Genomic DNA, 15,700 nt, shown 5'->3' on the forward strand with positions numbered 1-15,700 from the left:
AAGACTTTGAACTTTGAAAGTTTGATTTCACAATATAAGCCCTTACATATTTTGCAGGCAGGTAAACATTCTTTAAAGCCCATTTCCAAACCAGTGATTACTAGCAAGACTTCAGGAATCTCAGCAACCGGACTTCTTTTATGCTTTGACTGCTGAATCCCAAGCATGAACTGCAAGAATAAGCCAGGCGGTTGACTCTGGACGAGCCAAGTCCTGGTGTCGAAGGGGGAGTTCACAAAGTGCACCTTGAACCCGAGACAGGCTCGCATCTCGCTGCTGTATGCTTTCCTGGGTAAGGAAATCAGTAAAAGATATCAGTCACTTGGTCACACACTCAGGCTGGCTCTTTCTCAGTATTTTCTGTTATTCCCAAGAAGATCTCCAACTTTTGTCTCTTGCTCCTGTACCTGAAGAAAATCTATCTGCAGAACTTCTACCTTTGCTCCAGCTTCCTATCATCTCCTATATATCAGGACATCAGAATTTAATTGAAAGAGGATATAGAAAACACATGAATACTAGGTCATTTCTAAAAGCTTACCATTTACAGTCATTAAGATGAAGTTTTATAAATCTACCTGAGAATTATTTGCTTCCATATTTTAAAACAATCATGGCTATGCAAAATTATGGTGGTTCTCAGGCCAAGACGGCTGGAGAGTAACAGCCAGTGTATAAGTGTAAATAACCTGAACGTACCCACGGGCTAGATAGTGCCAACATCTTCAGGACCAAACACAAGCTCAGGCACACAGCACTGGCATCAATAAGGAAACAAAGGCAGCAGCTCGTGCGTTCTGCTCAACCTATACTTTTAAGAGATTTAAGATGTCACACCCCATGAAGAGCACTGCAGTAGTCCAACACACAAATAACAAAAGCAGAGATAAAGATAGAGCTGTATGTCGTCAATGCCTTTCAAACTCACCAGGATAAAAGGCGAATGAACAATTTCAAACAGAAATAAATACACTTGCTCCAGGTAAAACCTGTAATGATGGGTCAGATTCTACCAATTCAGTGGTGGCGTATTTAGGTACCCACACACAACGTGGGGTGTTTAAAAGCTCTGCTATACTATTACATGTAAAATCTATGTATAGCAACCATTTGAGTTTGTGCCAGCAGGAGCCTGAGCAGGGGGAGCTCCAGGCAGCAGGATGCAGGAACAGGGAACTGGGCACTACAAGAACAGCTTATTTGGAAATTAGCTTCCAAACATCCACGTAAAGCAAACTCAAATCAGTTCTAGCTTCCAGCTGCAGGAAACATTACAAAGATAAGTACGTCTATAAGTGTAGAATAAAGTAAATGTTTATTGTAGCTTTGTCTCTTTCATGGTTTTTATTCTGTACTCAGAAAAAGAACTGATCAATCTAAGCAAGTGTATGGCTCCTTCTCTCTAAACCTGTAAAATAAATGTCTCGAATCCAAGTCCTTACTTCCACTGCAACGCTCTGGAAAAGGAACAGCCCAGTAAATTTCAGTACTTCAGTTCTCATCGGGGCAGGCTCTCATCTGGTACAAAACACTATTTGCTGTCACGCCAGCAGCGTGGCCAGAACCGTAGGTGCAAAGCGATGGGTGCTGCCACAGCAGAGGGGATGTCAAATCACACTGCCTGTGGACAGCCCCCCTTACAGGAACGAAGCTGTGAGGCCAGGAGCTGCTGCTTAACATACAAACAGGCTGCTTATTCCAATAGTATGGTCTGAGCAAGCTAACAAATTAAGCAGCTTAAGTTTCAGGGCATTCCTATTGTAATAAGCCAATTCCTTACAAACTATTCTTTTTCATAATGTAATTAACCCCAGGACTAAGCACGTGAGCAAATTAGTCCATTTTTTACATGAATAATGAAAACTTTTTTTTTTTTCCCCCCAAAACCATTACAAACTGAAATGAACGTAAAAGATTTCTCAGCAGAGAAAGGAAGATGTGTGCCCAGCTTCTGGTTTAGAATTGGAATTCATTATTGAGATTTAAATGGAAGCTCCTATTTTCTTTTCTTAATAGTTGTCCTTGCCAGTCAATGTCAATCACTGGTAGACTCCACTCATTATCAGATACAGCCTGGGATTAGATCAAGCAGCAATGAATGGCACACCCCCGCTACTGACTTAAATGGGTTAAATATTCCTTCCTTCCTAAGTCCTCCTGAATTTTCTCTCCATCTTTCATTTTGTATTTCTAGAAAATCTTAACAATTATGTGGGCATAATCACTGCCCTGATAAAAATCCTGTGCTAACCATAGTTGTAAAGTCATCTCACTTCCTACTACAGAAAATAACTTTTCTGTAATCATTCCTTGCATGGCTGAATCACAACCGTACAACCAGGTCACTCATTCACAACAGACATAAATGAGAAGTCGTTATTTGGTTTACACAGACATGTAACTACCACTTAGCTGTATTCAGTCACTGCATCTTCTAGTAACTGATCTTGCGTGTCAAGGGCAAAGGAACCCATGGAAAAAATAGTGATTAAATCTTCATCAGTTTAATTTGTAAAGAAACCCAAGGGAAGTCATTATTTCCAGAGACTTCATTGCCTAATTTGTCTTCTGAATTCTTCTAACTTACCTGACATCAATGGGTGCTTGTTAACTCTTGCTTGTTGTGACTGCAGGGCAGGTTTGCTAAGGAGCGCAGCAGGCAATAGAGCAAAATCGTTCGGTGCCAAGCACCTCCATGAAAGGGCACTGCTGGGTGCTTCAGAAATGCAACTATTTCATTTAGTACTGAATGGGAGCTAAATATTTCAGAAAGGTCTGGATCCTTCTCACCAGAAAAGGTAGTGAGGTGAGCATCCTTTAACTGGAAGGGAATTCCCACTAAGGAATTCAAGCAGGATGCTTAACCTTGGAAATGGAGGTAAATCAAGCTTGAAAAAGAAGAGATACACAAACCATTAACTTGCATACAGGTTTTACCAGTGACAAACTCAAAGCAAATGACAGAAAAAATAAGATTTTCTTTTATTCCAGTTAAGTTAACAATGAGTAGCAGAGAACAGCTGTGATTTCTTGGGGCCTTCCCTAGCAGAACAGCACAGAGGTCTCCTTTAAAAGAAACAAATCAGGCTCAGCGTGATGGTGTCAGTCAGACACTGCAGAAAAAAACAGTTTGGCAGAAAGTTCCCTCAGCCTGACACGGGCATTTGAACCCGGGACCTTCACCACTTCTGCAAGCACATGTGTTCACCATGTGTAGCTGCTGCCGTTAGCAGAGGTAGCGGACTTAGTTTTACAGCCTGGGAGTTCTGGTTATAAAAATATATGATCTCAAGGTTTTTAAACTGTCAAATGTCAAAGGTGATCACAGGCAGAAATTAGAGGGCTGAAATTGCTAAAACTGATTCATACCAGAGCCAGAAAGAGCCAGTTTTATGTAACCCAAACTTTAAACTCTGGTTCCAAATACAAACTAAATTTGCCTTTTAAATCAATCTGGACGTCAGGCATCTGGTTTTGATGAAGAGCCGTACCCAATTCTTTCAGGGAGTACAACCAAAAAAGAAATTTGCATTCATGTTTTCAGCACGGTGTCAGAGAGATGGCGTAAATAATTATTAAATACTACACCAGTTGGTCTTTTCAAACACGATCATTTTATACTTTAAAGCACGTGTTCCTCTACCTCTCTCCCTGCTAACAGCAGACCTATTTTTTACGTTCCTCGCTATTAACAAAGGTTATACCACTGTAAAATCTCAAATAACAACACATTCCTATAAAATTGTTTGGTCTAGGATAACCAACTACATTTTTTGAGGAGTAGTAAGGTCAAAGCTTTAAATTTAATATTCTTCAACAGAACATGTATTAGAAATAAATTCAAAGTTCTTAAGATCTATTGTAGATGTTCAATACATTAAAAACAGACATCAAAGGGCAAACACTATTAGGGGCAGAAAAATCCAAACATGGCCATGCAGGCTGTGCAGAAATAAAAATGCATCTACCTGGCACTTGTGTGCAGCACACATAACTTGGGGAAAGACAAGTGCATTCCACAGGCCAGCAGTGTTTAGAGTTTGAGCCCTGGTTTTAGAAGAGTGAGGAGCTAAATCAATAAATATGTTTACCTTGATCTTTAGCTTGCTCTTACAGATCACTCAGAGTGTCTAATTTAACCAAACCTCTTCGAACCAAACACTGCCAGCTCTTCAGCACGTGGAAAAACAGTTGTACAACGTACGTCAGAACACTCCAAGGCTGAACAGCCTGGCCTGAACGTATTCCAGACTGCATTGAGCACTATCTAAAACCAAGATATTTCTTGCTAGATGCACAAGTCCCTCCTAAGCGTGAGCATCTATGCAGGAGATGGCGGTGTCAGAGCTGCAGGTCGATGCTGGTTCACAGCTCAGGTTTCCACGTTTGGAATTTCACCCTTTGGTTCCAATAAAAAAATAAATTCCTCACATTTAACCCAGTCTAATTACTTTTTTGCATGGAAGAGACAGCCAAATTCATTCTGACGCACAACAGGAAAGTGTGATATATGAGCAAAGTACATGTAGTATAATGTTATGGATGGTTCTGAAAATCTAGCCAGAAACATACGTCACTCCTAACATTGTAGCTGTTGCCAACAGTTACCACCTAATGCTGGCTGAGAGACTGCAGTGCTTCCATGTTCAAAGGAAAACGCAAAGATGGGTATCTCAGATACCACACTGCTGTTACTGATGGCAAACGTGAATCTTTAACAACCGGAGAACATTTCTAGAGAACGCAGTGATCAACTTCATCACGTGGGATGCATTCACTGCATACGTGTTTCTGTGTTAAAAGACAAGACATCGCCCCAAAATCCTTCCCCTTTCTGGGGAAGGAACTAACACAGGAAGGCCAGGCTGATCTTCGATTACAGGATACTTATATTGTGAATTTTATTTTGTCCAGGTACACTGTACCAATGTCTTGGCCCACGTAGAAGCTTAAAAGGCTTAATTTTACTAAATACTTAAACCTGTTCTCCTGGGTATCCTGTACTATGAGCAGTAACAAATACTGAAAAGAACTGATAATATAAGGATCCTCCTGCACATTGGACTACATGGCTTTTAAGGTCCCTTCTAATTCAAACCATTCTATGATACCAAGAATTATTTTTTTTTAAATGTGGGAAAGATGGAAACAGCGTCTAACACCCACGATGCTAAAACCTGGATACTGCACCATCAGAGCAAAAGACCAAGGTTCAAACATCAGAGAGGAGAAAGTTGATAGCTTAATAGGTAAACTTCTATGTAACATAAAGTAAGAATGATTATTTGGGAGTTTTAGACAACATAAAATTATTATTGGAAATCATTTTAGCAACTCACCTTTTTACCAAGTAGCCAATCATTATGCTGGTATAACCCACAGTTCACCTTCCCATTAGACATTACAGAGGGTTTTAGGTAAGTATTCTGTGGTGGCAGCTCCCAAAGCCTGATGAGGCACAGCCTGGCCCCAGCGTACACCTCTGATGGGATCACACTGGCTCCATGCAGGATAGGTCAGATGTCCCCATTGCAGTGCAGTCACCATGTCCAGGTGACACTCTGGGTCTTTGAGGCAGTGCGGACTAGCAGTCAGCAGAAACAGGAGGACGAGAGGACAGCTGCAGCCCAGGGAGAAGAGATGGTGGGAAAGAGAGCCAAGCAGAGATGAGCTCAAAGGGAATTTGGCTCTTTTTCTGTCACTTCTGTCACACTGCTGTGTAGCCTCCTTGCAGCTGGATCAGTGGTATTCCAGAAACCTGAATAAGTCTACTACTTGAGAAGAGCTTTGCAGCACTTTTGGTTTAAATATGGCTTTTCATCCAGAACACACCTGTGCCTGATCTGATATGAAAATGTCAACCCTCAGAGGCAGCCCTGCCTCTTCTGATGTGTATTGTCCAAAAAGACCCAGTAGGAAAACTCACAAAAATAAATGTTAATAAACATCCTTATCAGACCATACATTTAATGAACGCCTTGGTATTGTTGAAAATAATTTCACACTTCAAATGATGAAAAAAAATGGAAATAAAAAGAAAAGCTCAAATCTGACTGTAAGAACTGCACTGAGAACACGAGCTTAAAGCAGCAAACCAGGGGTTGCTGTGGCATGAAAGAGACAATGCCGAGGGACATGGCTTTTTTTCCTTCCGTTTTTAAGGGATCATGTTCTGAAATCCTTCTTGAGCATCACTGTCAGAGCAGGGACCCAGAGACAACATTTATAGGAAGCAATCAGTTGGCTTGGGAGAAGATCAGCAATTCTGGCCAGGCCAAGATTTAAGCTGTGTTTTTAACTAGTCTCCTAAGCCTGCGACCCAGAGAGGTGACGTTCCTCACACTTAACACACAATAATCTTCTGCATCCTCAGGTAAAAGTTCTTCTCAAAGTGCAAAATATTTTTATGTAATGTTGTCCTTATTCCTTCCTTTCCCCCCATCTCAGCATTCATACACTCCTGATTAAATTACAAACTGGGTGACTATAGTTTTGTGGGGTTTTCCCCTCAAATGCTAAAGTATAATTGTAAGATGTGGGGAATAAAATTACAAATTCAACCAAGGTCATTAATGTACAAAATGCAAATTGTCTCCCATTTGTCAAAGACCCTGGGGAAGTCTAGAGATAATTGAAATGATAGATGAACAGAGGAGACTAACTGCTAATGGTCTGTATATCAATGAATCAATGTCATATTTATGAAGGGCTTTGGGAAATTATTTTAAATACTTCATCTATAGCTGAAGTTTAGCCTACTTTTTCTTTTTAATGCTGAAAAATAAATTATAAAGTTCAGTTTATAGTTACACAAATGCAAACCTGCAGTAATTTAAGCTCAACAACAAGCTACTGAAAAACTACTTACGTTTGTGCCAGAAATGACTCAATTTCTCAACTACAAGGGATTATGGTATAACTAAGAGCAATATATATTTCAGAGATAATTAAATATAGGACCCGCCCTCACCCTCAAAGCATTTAAACTCATCTATTTTCCTGTGTATCTCATTTCCTCCAGAATTTGCATAAATTGGAAAAACAGGGAGTATACGTACCAGTGATTCTTGCGCTTAGCTATTTTCCTCGTATTTTCAATTACAAACTGACCTGCTTAGAGCAGGGGCTATTTTCAGTTGTATTTCTGGGGCACTGACGGAACAGGGAGAGGAGAAAAGAAAAACAGAAATACTTCCTTTTCAAGCAGTGAAGTGAATCTTGGAGGTAGATTTGGTACAGTTGCACAGAAAATTGTATTTCCAAGAGGAAATATGGCAAACCACTAAGTCACTTGGCAGAGTCTTTTCCTAGTTAGTAAAGGACAGTGAGGACAAGGTATAAATAAAGAAACATTTCAAACATTAAGACATCTGTAAAGAGTTTGGGGAGGAGGATCAGTTTAGAGGAATTTTTTATTATTTTTATCCCCTGTCTTCTTCCATCCCCCCAGTACTTTTCTGTTTTTCTTCCCACACAATAGGGTTTGGATGAAGGGAAACCAGTAGGACACCTGCAGGCTTTTTTATCAAGAAAAGCTTTTTCTAGCAAAAAGAAATAAATCATCGCATCCCATTTAAGTGGCAGATAGCAGCACACTGAAACAGGTAGCATCACTACAAAATCACCTGGATTAAAGCCCTTTTCATTCTTGCTCTCACTGAACAAAACCACATGGGAGGAGGACAGGAAGAAAAGGTGAGATTTATGAATGGTCTGTATGATTGAAAGAGATTTGCTTCACATCTGAAAATAGTACCACGATCGCTCGGCTTGTGGAAACACAGAGTAAACTGGAAATTACATCTGGATTTCCCCAGAATTTGAATAAGCTGGTTATATCTAAACCATAACTCCTATTACAGGGTTTGGCACATGAAGCAAGCAAGCGAGCAAACAAGGGTCTCAGGAAAACAACACTGTCTGAGGGGAAACTTTGCTGCTATCTGAGAAAAGATAACACATGCATTGCATCACACTAAATTTTCTCATCATTACCACTTACAACCACAAAAATTTATAAAAAGAGTCAAGAAGTCTAGTCGAGCTGCTGAGAAATCAAGGAGGGATTCCCATGCATTGGAACCAGTCTTCTTGATGACGAGACATCACAGGGGATGGTGGAGATCTGGACCAGCTTCCTTTCGGGTAGCACCAAACCTTGAAGAATACAAGATTCATGCATAAAAGGACCCTGCAAATCCATCTGCTGAGAACCAGCACTGCCCATACTGGCCACCTTTTCTAATAAAGACTTGTGAATAAATACTCCAAAAATTCTCCCTAGAAAGGGGTTAGTATTACCGGGTAAAACAACATTCGCAGTGCTAATTTTCTAGAAGACAGAAAGAAAAGCTAGCAGTATAAATGAAAGGTGTCTTACAAACTACAAGACATTCTTGGGGAGAAGGTCTGTGTTACATGCTTCAGCTGGTTGGAAAGGCCCAAAATCACACAAAACCAGCATCTGCTTGAGACTGGCTTGCTTTTATACCTGTCTTTTCCTTCCTCCTACTGCCCTTTTTAAAAACTTAATTTCTCTGCCAGTTTACCTGACCGTGAGCTCAAATAAACCACTCCAAAAACAGTAATGTAGCATCTTGCCTTATGAACAGATATTTTTGTCCTTTTACCTCATTATTACACTTTTACCAATGGGTGAATGGGAAGGGGAGCAGTGAGTGGAATGTGGAAGAAGTGCTCCCCCTCCATGGCCCTGGAGCTGCCCTTCCCTCCTTCTCCCCAAATCCTTCCCCCAAGAAAAGGGGACAAAGAAGAGAGAGAAAAAGGTCTCCACCAAAGAGTAAAAGCTCCAACAAAGAACTAAAGTCGAGCTTTACAGAAATCTTTAACTTTCCAGTGAACGGGGATATCAAGTCATTTCTCTGGGCATCTCAGTTCTGCTGCTTTCCCCCTGTGCTGAGTTTCCACCTAGAGGCACTAAGGGTACTAAAACCCTGGCCTTTGCGGATGTTCAGGGTCACATTAACTCTTCATCACCATGGACTCTAGTGCTACATAGTGGGAAAAGGGACATGAGTCAGTCTTTCCACCTCGCAGGCGCACCAGGAGGCTCAATTAATGACTGCTTGAGAAGTGCCACCTCTCTCCGCAGTTGTTGTTAAAGCTTACTAAGTAGCCAATTAATAAAACATTCAATTCCTCCATTTGCTGAAGCATATTTGTTCTGCTAGATTTTTATTTTTTGAATGAGTGAAATACAAGTAAGATAATTTGCATGAGTTAATGGTACCGTACAAGTTAACAGATCAGTTATTCTGCATGAGGAGATACCTGTTTGCAGGGAACAATTTATACACAGCCTTTCAGGGACATAATTACTTGCAATACCAGTGTTTCAGCTCACTCTTCCCTTTTTGTTTTTTGCTATTTTAGAGATGTGTCTCTCTCAAAATCCTAAGTGAAAGCAGATTACCTGCCAGTGATTACCCAGCACATCCACAGAGGGAAGGTAGGGGAAACATGTCTCCCAGTGACAAGTTTTGATCTGTGGATGAAAACCCCCTCTTAATCGAGCCATGCTTCTTCCACTAACAAAGTCTTGCCGAAAGCCTGGGATAAATTTACTTCTTTGTATAGTAAGTTTTTCCTCACGTCATATCCTCCACTTTCTTCTTTCATTAAGATTTTTGAGTTATATATACAAACTGTTCATTTCAAATTCTCATTATGGAAATACTGCAAACCCAGAAGATGTCACAGTCATTTCTTTTAGTGCTTTTCTTTTTGTAGGCGACATTCATATTGCAGAATAATTTAGACAGTAATTTAATCACAGGGTTTAGAGGTCCAGCAAATGTTACATTTACATAATGTCAGTCTTTCAGCAGATAATTCGGTCCTTTGCATGTGTTAAAAGACGACACGGCTTGTTAAGATCATGTTAGTGCGTTGAGCCCAACAGATGAATGGCTGGTTTGTTAATCTGCCATATATTTCTAATTTTCCTAAGGATGATTAGAAAATTCTATTTAGAGTAAATTCAGGAGCACTTTCATTCCATCACAGTGACAAATCAAAAAGATTATTAAATCTCAGGGTCTAGAAATCTCCATAAAATAAGTCCTTGCTACACAGTAAATACCAAAACTTCCCTTATACAAATATTAAATTTGTTACTATTTTGCTTATGCCTGCCTTAAGTACATGTAATTGAATATATTAAAAAGTGCCTTATAACTTAAGCTTTATAATATTCTCATAAGGAAGTATGAGTATTCCGTAGTTTGGAAGCATAATATTCTTTTTCCTTTCAAATGCTGCTAAAGAGAATGAAATAGGACATAAGAAACACGATTCAGTTTCAGTGTGGTAATGCTCCTACCCTGGACCTTCCAAAGATAAAATAAAGGGTGGTAAATCATTATTACTCAAAGAGAAATACCATGTCTGCACAAGTGAGTTTTTTAAAAAGTACTGCTGTGTATTTAAATTTAGCAGAATAATAACCCAGTCAAACAGCATCTCAGGAGCCTTAACATTGAATACCTAGACTGAATACTGCATTTCTGCCTTTCTATTTTGAAATTGCACATTGTATCCTTGCTACTTACATTAAATGAAACCTCCTTTTTTAATTTAAACTTGCAGAAGACCAGAATATACAGCAGAAAAACAGCTGCATCATCTGGCCAGCCCATCCTACTGTAGGATATTCCTCTATTTTCCATTGCCTCCCTTGTCTGGTTTCAAATGTACTGTAGCTAACCACAGACAAAATCAATAAGCCAAAAATTACACCTGGAGCTAATAGCACATTTTGATCATTTACTTGTACGTTGGAGCAATTTCACCACCCTTTAAAATGGAAATGTGTTTACCTAGAAGACAAATTCCTACAGTCTTCTATCAATGAAGTACATAATAGACATCCAGGGTGAGAGGCTGAAGGAAGCTGGAGAGCAGGGTGGCAGAACAATACATGAAGAGACACCCGTTATTCTCCTTAATCCACCCAATTGACAATCATCACCAGTCCTACTTCTGCAGCACAGAGAAACACTCACTTTCTCTCCTGGCATAAGATTTTGAGAGGATCATATTTCATTTCTGAAACAACTATGTTTCTTCTCGCCATGCATTCAATAATAAATAGAAGTACTGCCACTTCCCACATATTTGTGTGGCATCCTCTTTTCCAGGACATTGGAGATACAGCCATAGTCCTTGCTGCAGGCTGATAAGAGACCTAATTTGAGTTGTGATGAAAAGGACAGTAAAAGGAAGGGTACTGCTGTTTTGTTATACAAATTTTGTGAGCATGTCTTAAAAATTTCAAGTCAGTAGTTTGCAATCTGTATCCTTTATAAATTTGACTTATTAAAGCGATTCAATGGGCTTTTCCATTCCTTATTCGTTCTTAGAATTAAATCCAAACAGTATTTCTGTTATGGCAAGTTTGGGTTGAGGGCTCCAGCAAAATAAAGAAACTCTGCCCCTTCAAGATGTAAGACAATCATGTATCAGCTTAGCAATGAAAAAGTGGAATTGGTTAATTCGCATCAATGCTTAGACGATAAAGTTTTAAAACCATCAGAATTAAATTACATAGAGATTTAAATACCACTAAGGTTAAAAAATGATTATTTTCTATTGACACTTAAACACAGCAAGTTCCAAATTTAGAGTTAAGACATAGCATCTACAGGCAACTCAGAAGGCACTGATAAGTTTGTTACCCAAGTGATAAAATTCTAAGCTCAAGACATTTCCTTGGAATATTCTTGAATAAAAGTTTGCACTATGGTACTAAGACTGGATGACCCATCACCAAATGTATTTCTTTACTCAGTTGCTAAGTTCTTACACAGTTTAAGGAAATAGCCTACCAACGAGAGGCTGGATTTCCCACCAGTTGACCCCTTTGTCAAACAGACTGGCACAGGTATTATGACTTGTGGATCTGCACTAGGAATACATTGAAGAAAACATGTGTGATGTCCAACTAGTCCAAAATCCATGTGCATACTGACAGAAAATCAGATTTATGATGGCAAAATCCTTAAAACTCTTTACATCAACCAAATAATAGAATAATTTTTTTCGTAATTAAACAGCATGAAGTGACAAATACTGATCTATTTTCATCTCAACATGTTTTTCTCATTCTTCACCTTGCAGTTCTTGATGTTTACCTACAGACAAAACAATCTCATCCAGTTGAAGTTACACACAAAAAAAAAAGCTGACTTACAGATCCAAACAAAACCTTCAACTCTTATACAAGAAAGCAGTAAAAAGCTATAGAAGTTACTCCAAAATGTTCTCATTAGGAGTTCTTCAGGTATGAATGAAAATCAAAAATCCAGCTCTGTGAAGAACAAATGCCACAGCTATTTGTCGCGGCTATTTTAATCGTATCAGTGCCTTCTTGAATTTCATAGTCATAGCTATATGTCCTTCACTGACAGCTATCAGTGAGCTTAACTCAAAAGCCTAAACCAGGATGAAAGCATACACACAGTATGCTTACAAACTGAAGAAGAAAATAAAATGTCAAAAGGTCAGATTTATTTTATGGGGAATATTTACTTAATAGGGACACACATAGCATTCCAATTCAGCTCTTAACCCTAGTGTAGCCATAAAAGCGTAAGATGTAAAGCTCAAATACTATGTATCTTTACCCCATTGTATATTGACACTGCATGATAGAGAAAGTTCCACCAATCTTATTTTGCAGACAAACCTCATCCAGTGCCAGGAATGAGGAACTACTTTGGTTTCTGGTACCAAACAGTTACACGTTACTGGGACCCAACTCCAGCCTCTTGCCAGTGTCAAACCTGGGACAGCCAACAATGATCCAACCAGGACCAGGCAACCTGCAACCTGCCTGCTTTCCCTGAGAAGCCACAATTACCAATAACTAGCAGCTGGCACCAAAGTAAACCTTGCACAATCTCACTGATCTCCCTCTTACTGTAAGAATGAGTCATGCAGTATAAAGCAAAGCAGAGTCTTTAAGATATACAGGTTTTTCATACACCCAGGTTACACATTTAATTTTCTATTTACTGACGCTTTCAAATTTGGCAGTAGAGAGAGACTGAACGATGGCCAAAATAATTGGAGAGAATTAAGAGTAGACTCTATAGTAATGACAAAAGCCTCAGGAGAGATCACACAGATGTTTCCTGATGCCAAGTATAAACTATCTGCAACCCCAAGTAGTAAACAATAAACTAATTGATACAAGTCCCTACCCAGTGCAGAAGGGGAATACTTTAGTGACTCGACATGTAAAGCATCTCACTTCCTTGCACTGTTCTGCACAGGGCACATGAGCCCCTGGGCTGGTGTCATTGTGAAGTCTGGAAGATGTTAGTCTCAGATGGGCAAGGCAACAAACAAGATCTGTTATTTAATTAGGCCACAACTTTATTAACCTATTTCTTCAGGGAACTACTTGTGATAGCTCTTACAGTGTAGACTATGATTCATTTTTTAATAATTCCTGTCTGGTAAAGAGCTGTGTCAATGTTTCCCTCCGTCCTTTACATAGACAAATTCCTCTGAGTAACACCAAAGGGATCTGGGTGGTGTGGGAGGGTGCCTTTACTATTATCAGCCCCATGCTGTACCTCACTTCTTTTTATGGACAACCTCAGTCCCCCAGGGAAGAAGTACCTGCACAAGCAACAGGTAGGTATCACACATTCATCCAGCTCCTTCTCCTCGATCTCAACTGAGTATGGAGATAATTAACAGTTCCCTCTACAGAATTTTCCGCTGGGAAGTTAGACATCAATAACTTAAAAATCACATAAACCACGATATATTCAGAGGGTAATGATGCATTCACATCACTCCTGTCACCTTCTGGCCTTGTCACCACCTGAAGGGTGGGTCTGATACAATATATGTCCTCCATTTACAGTCCCCTGTCACATCCCAAATGAATCTTGCTTACGTGCAGAACAAACCCTTCACACAGCTCATCCTGAGGGGACTTAGCCTGTCTGGTCTTGTGTTGGCCGACTAAGAACTGTTTTTCCTTTGAGGTAAACCAGCAAACTTCCAGGGGAATTGCCCACCCATTTGAGGATGCAGCACACAGCAGACCCAAACATTAGCTCTCACCATCATAACTTTTTATAGAAAGGTTACAGCCCAAGCCACGTTCAGATGAAGATGTGACAATCAACTTTTATAGCATTCGCAACTTTTGGGCCAAGTACTCTGCAGGCAGAGGTCCAAAGACCTCAGAGCTACACCAGGAGAGAATATGTTAATTGTCTGGCCAAGAGCAGGAAAAATCGTTCTTGTTATTGTTGTTGGAAACCAAATGACAAGCAATTCATTATTGCACTGTAATTCAGTGCAACTTATTGGTTGATTTGCTGTGAGGGATTTTAGCTACATACTAATACACAGACTATAAAAAGAATGCAAATTCAGTAATGCAAGTCTAAATGAATAAGAAGTAACATTTTCTCACATTTTGCAAGAAATTAACCTTTAACGTCTTTCCTATGCTTTGGGAACAGCACTTGGCCAAAAGCTCTTACAGTAATAAAGCAGTGACCCATAGCAAAGAATAAATGTCAGAGTGAAATGATAACAGCGAGCCTATTTGCTAGAAAGTGGTAATTTATAAGATTTTAATTTGAGATCATCATGGGGGGTCAGCCTTATCAAATAATTCAAAATGTAGGTCACAATTACAGCCCTTGAAGTGTGGTTCTGCTCTGAAATGTGACTGTAAAAATGGCATGTTTATTATTTTTAAATGATTTCTTTATCAGATACATTGAGTTTACAAGTAAAATGGTATTGGGACAGATTTGCTTTTTGCTTTCTCCAATTTTTTATATCCATGTAGCTCACTGATTTCAGCAGTTATTTCTGATTCACATTACCCTAAAAGGAAAATCAGACCCTCCTATTTCTCACATTGATGCTTAAAGTTCTGCAGAGCCAAATTACATCCTTGTTCCCTGTGTCACCAAAAGCTTTCAACAAATTTACACATTTCTAAGCTAACTGGAATGTAAAAACCCCAATTCTCTCAATAATAAGGAATACAAAACACAATCCACCTCTCACTTCAGGCAAATTCCTTGGGTGGCGTCAGTCAGTGCGGCCCCATCAACATCAACGGAGTTTGCTTGTTTTACACCTTTCTCTACAGAGCTGTCTCTTGGCTTTGTTGGCTCTTCAAGTCTAACAGCAGAAGGAGAAAAGGCATCTAACATGTTTTTAAATCACCCTGTCCAAATAAGTAACTGTGAAAGCTAATACCTGTCTGGAGCAGATCAGTAGGAATGGCTGGAATCCAGCATATGGTTCAGAGTGAACCATACAAAGAAGATGGTCCAGGTAGAAGGAAATTACCCCCAGCCATATTACTTATTTTTTCCACACCTGCAAACTCCCAATTCCAGGTAGATTCTTGATATAACACAATGTAATTGAGTATTCCTACCAACTCCTCAGCCTATTTTCAGTGATGCATTCAGGTTGGTTCTCAACTGATGTCCGGAGAAACAAAATTAATTCCAATGAAGCAACAGAATGAAACTAGAGAGCAGTGAGCAAGGCCCACCGGCTAAAGACAAGTGTGTTTGCTCCACCATCACCTGTGGAGAGGTATGGAGACAGGGATGTTGAGTATGTGCAGGAGTGACCTAGCCTGTCAATAGCACACACACGATTCCATATTGCTGCTGCTAAGAATCAA

The sequence above is a fragment of the Mesitornis unicolor genome, unplaced genomic scaffold (assembly GCF_000695765.1).
Source record: "Mesitornis unicolor isolate BGI_N332 unplaced genomic scaffold, ASM69576v1 scaffold24594, whole genome shotgun sequence".
Lineage (NCBI taxonomy): Eukaryota > Metazoa > Chordata > Aves > Mesitornithiformes > Mesitornithidae > Mesitornis > Mesitornis unicolor.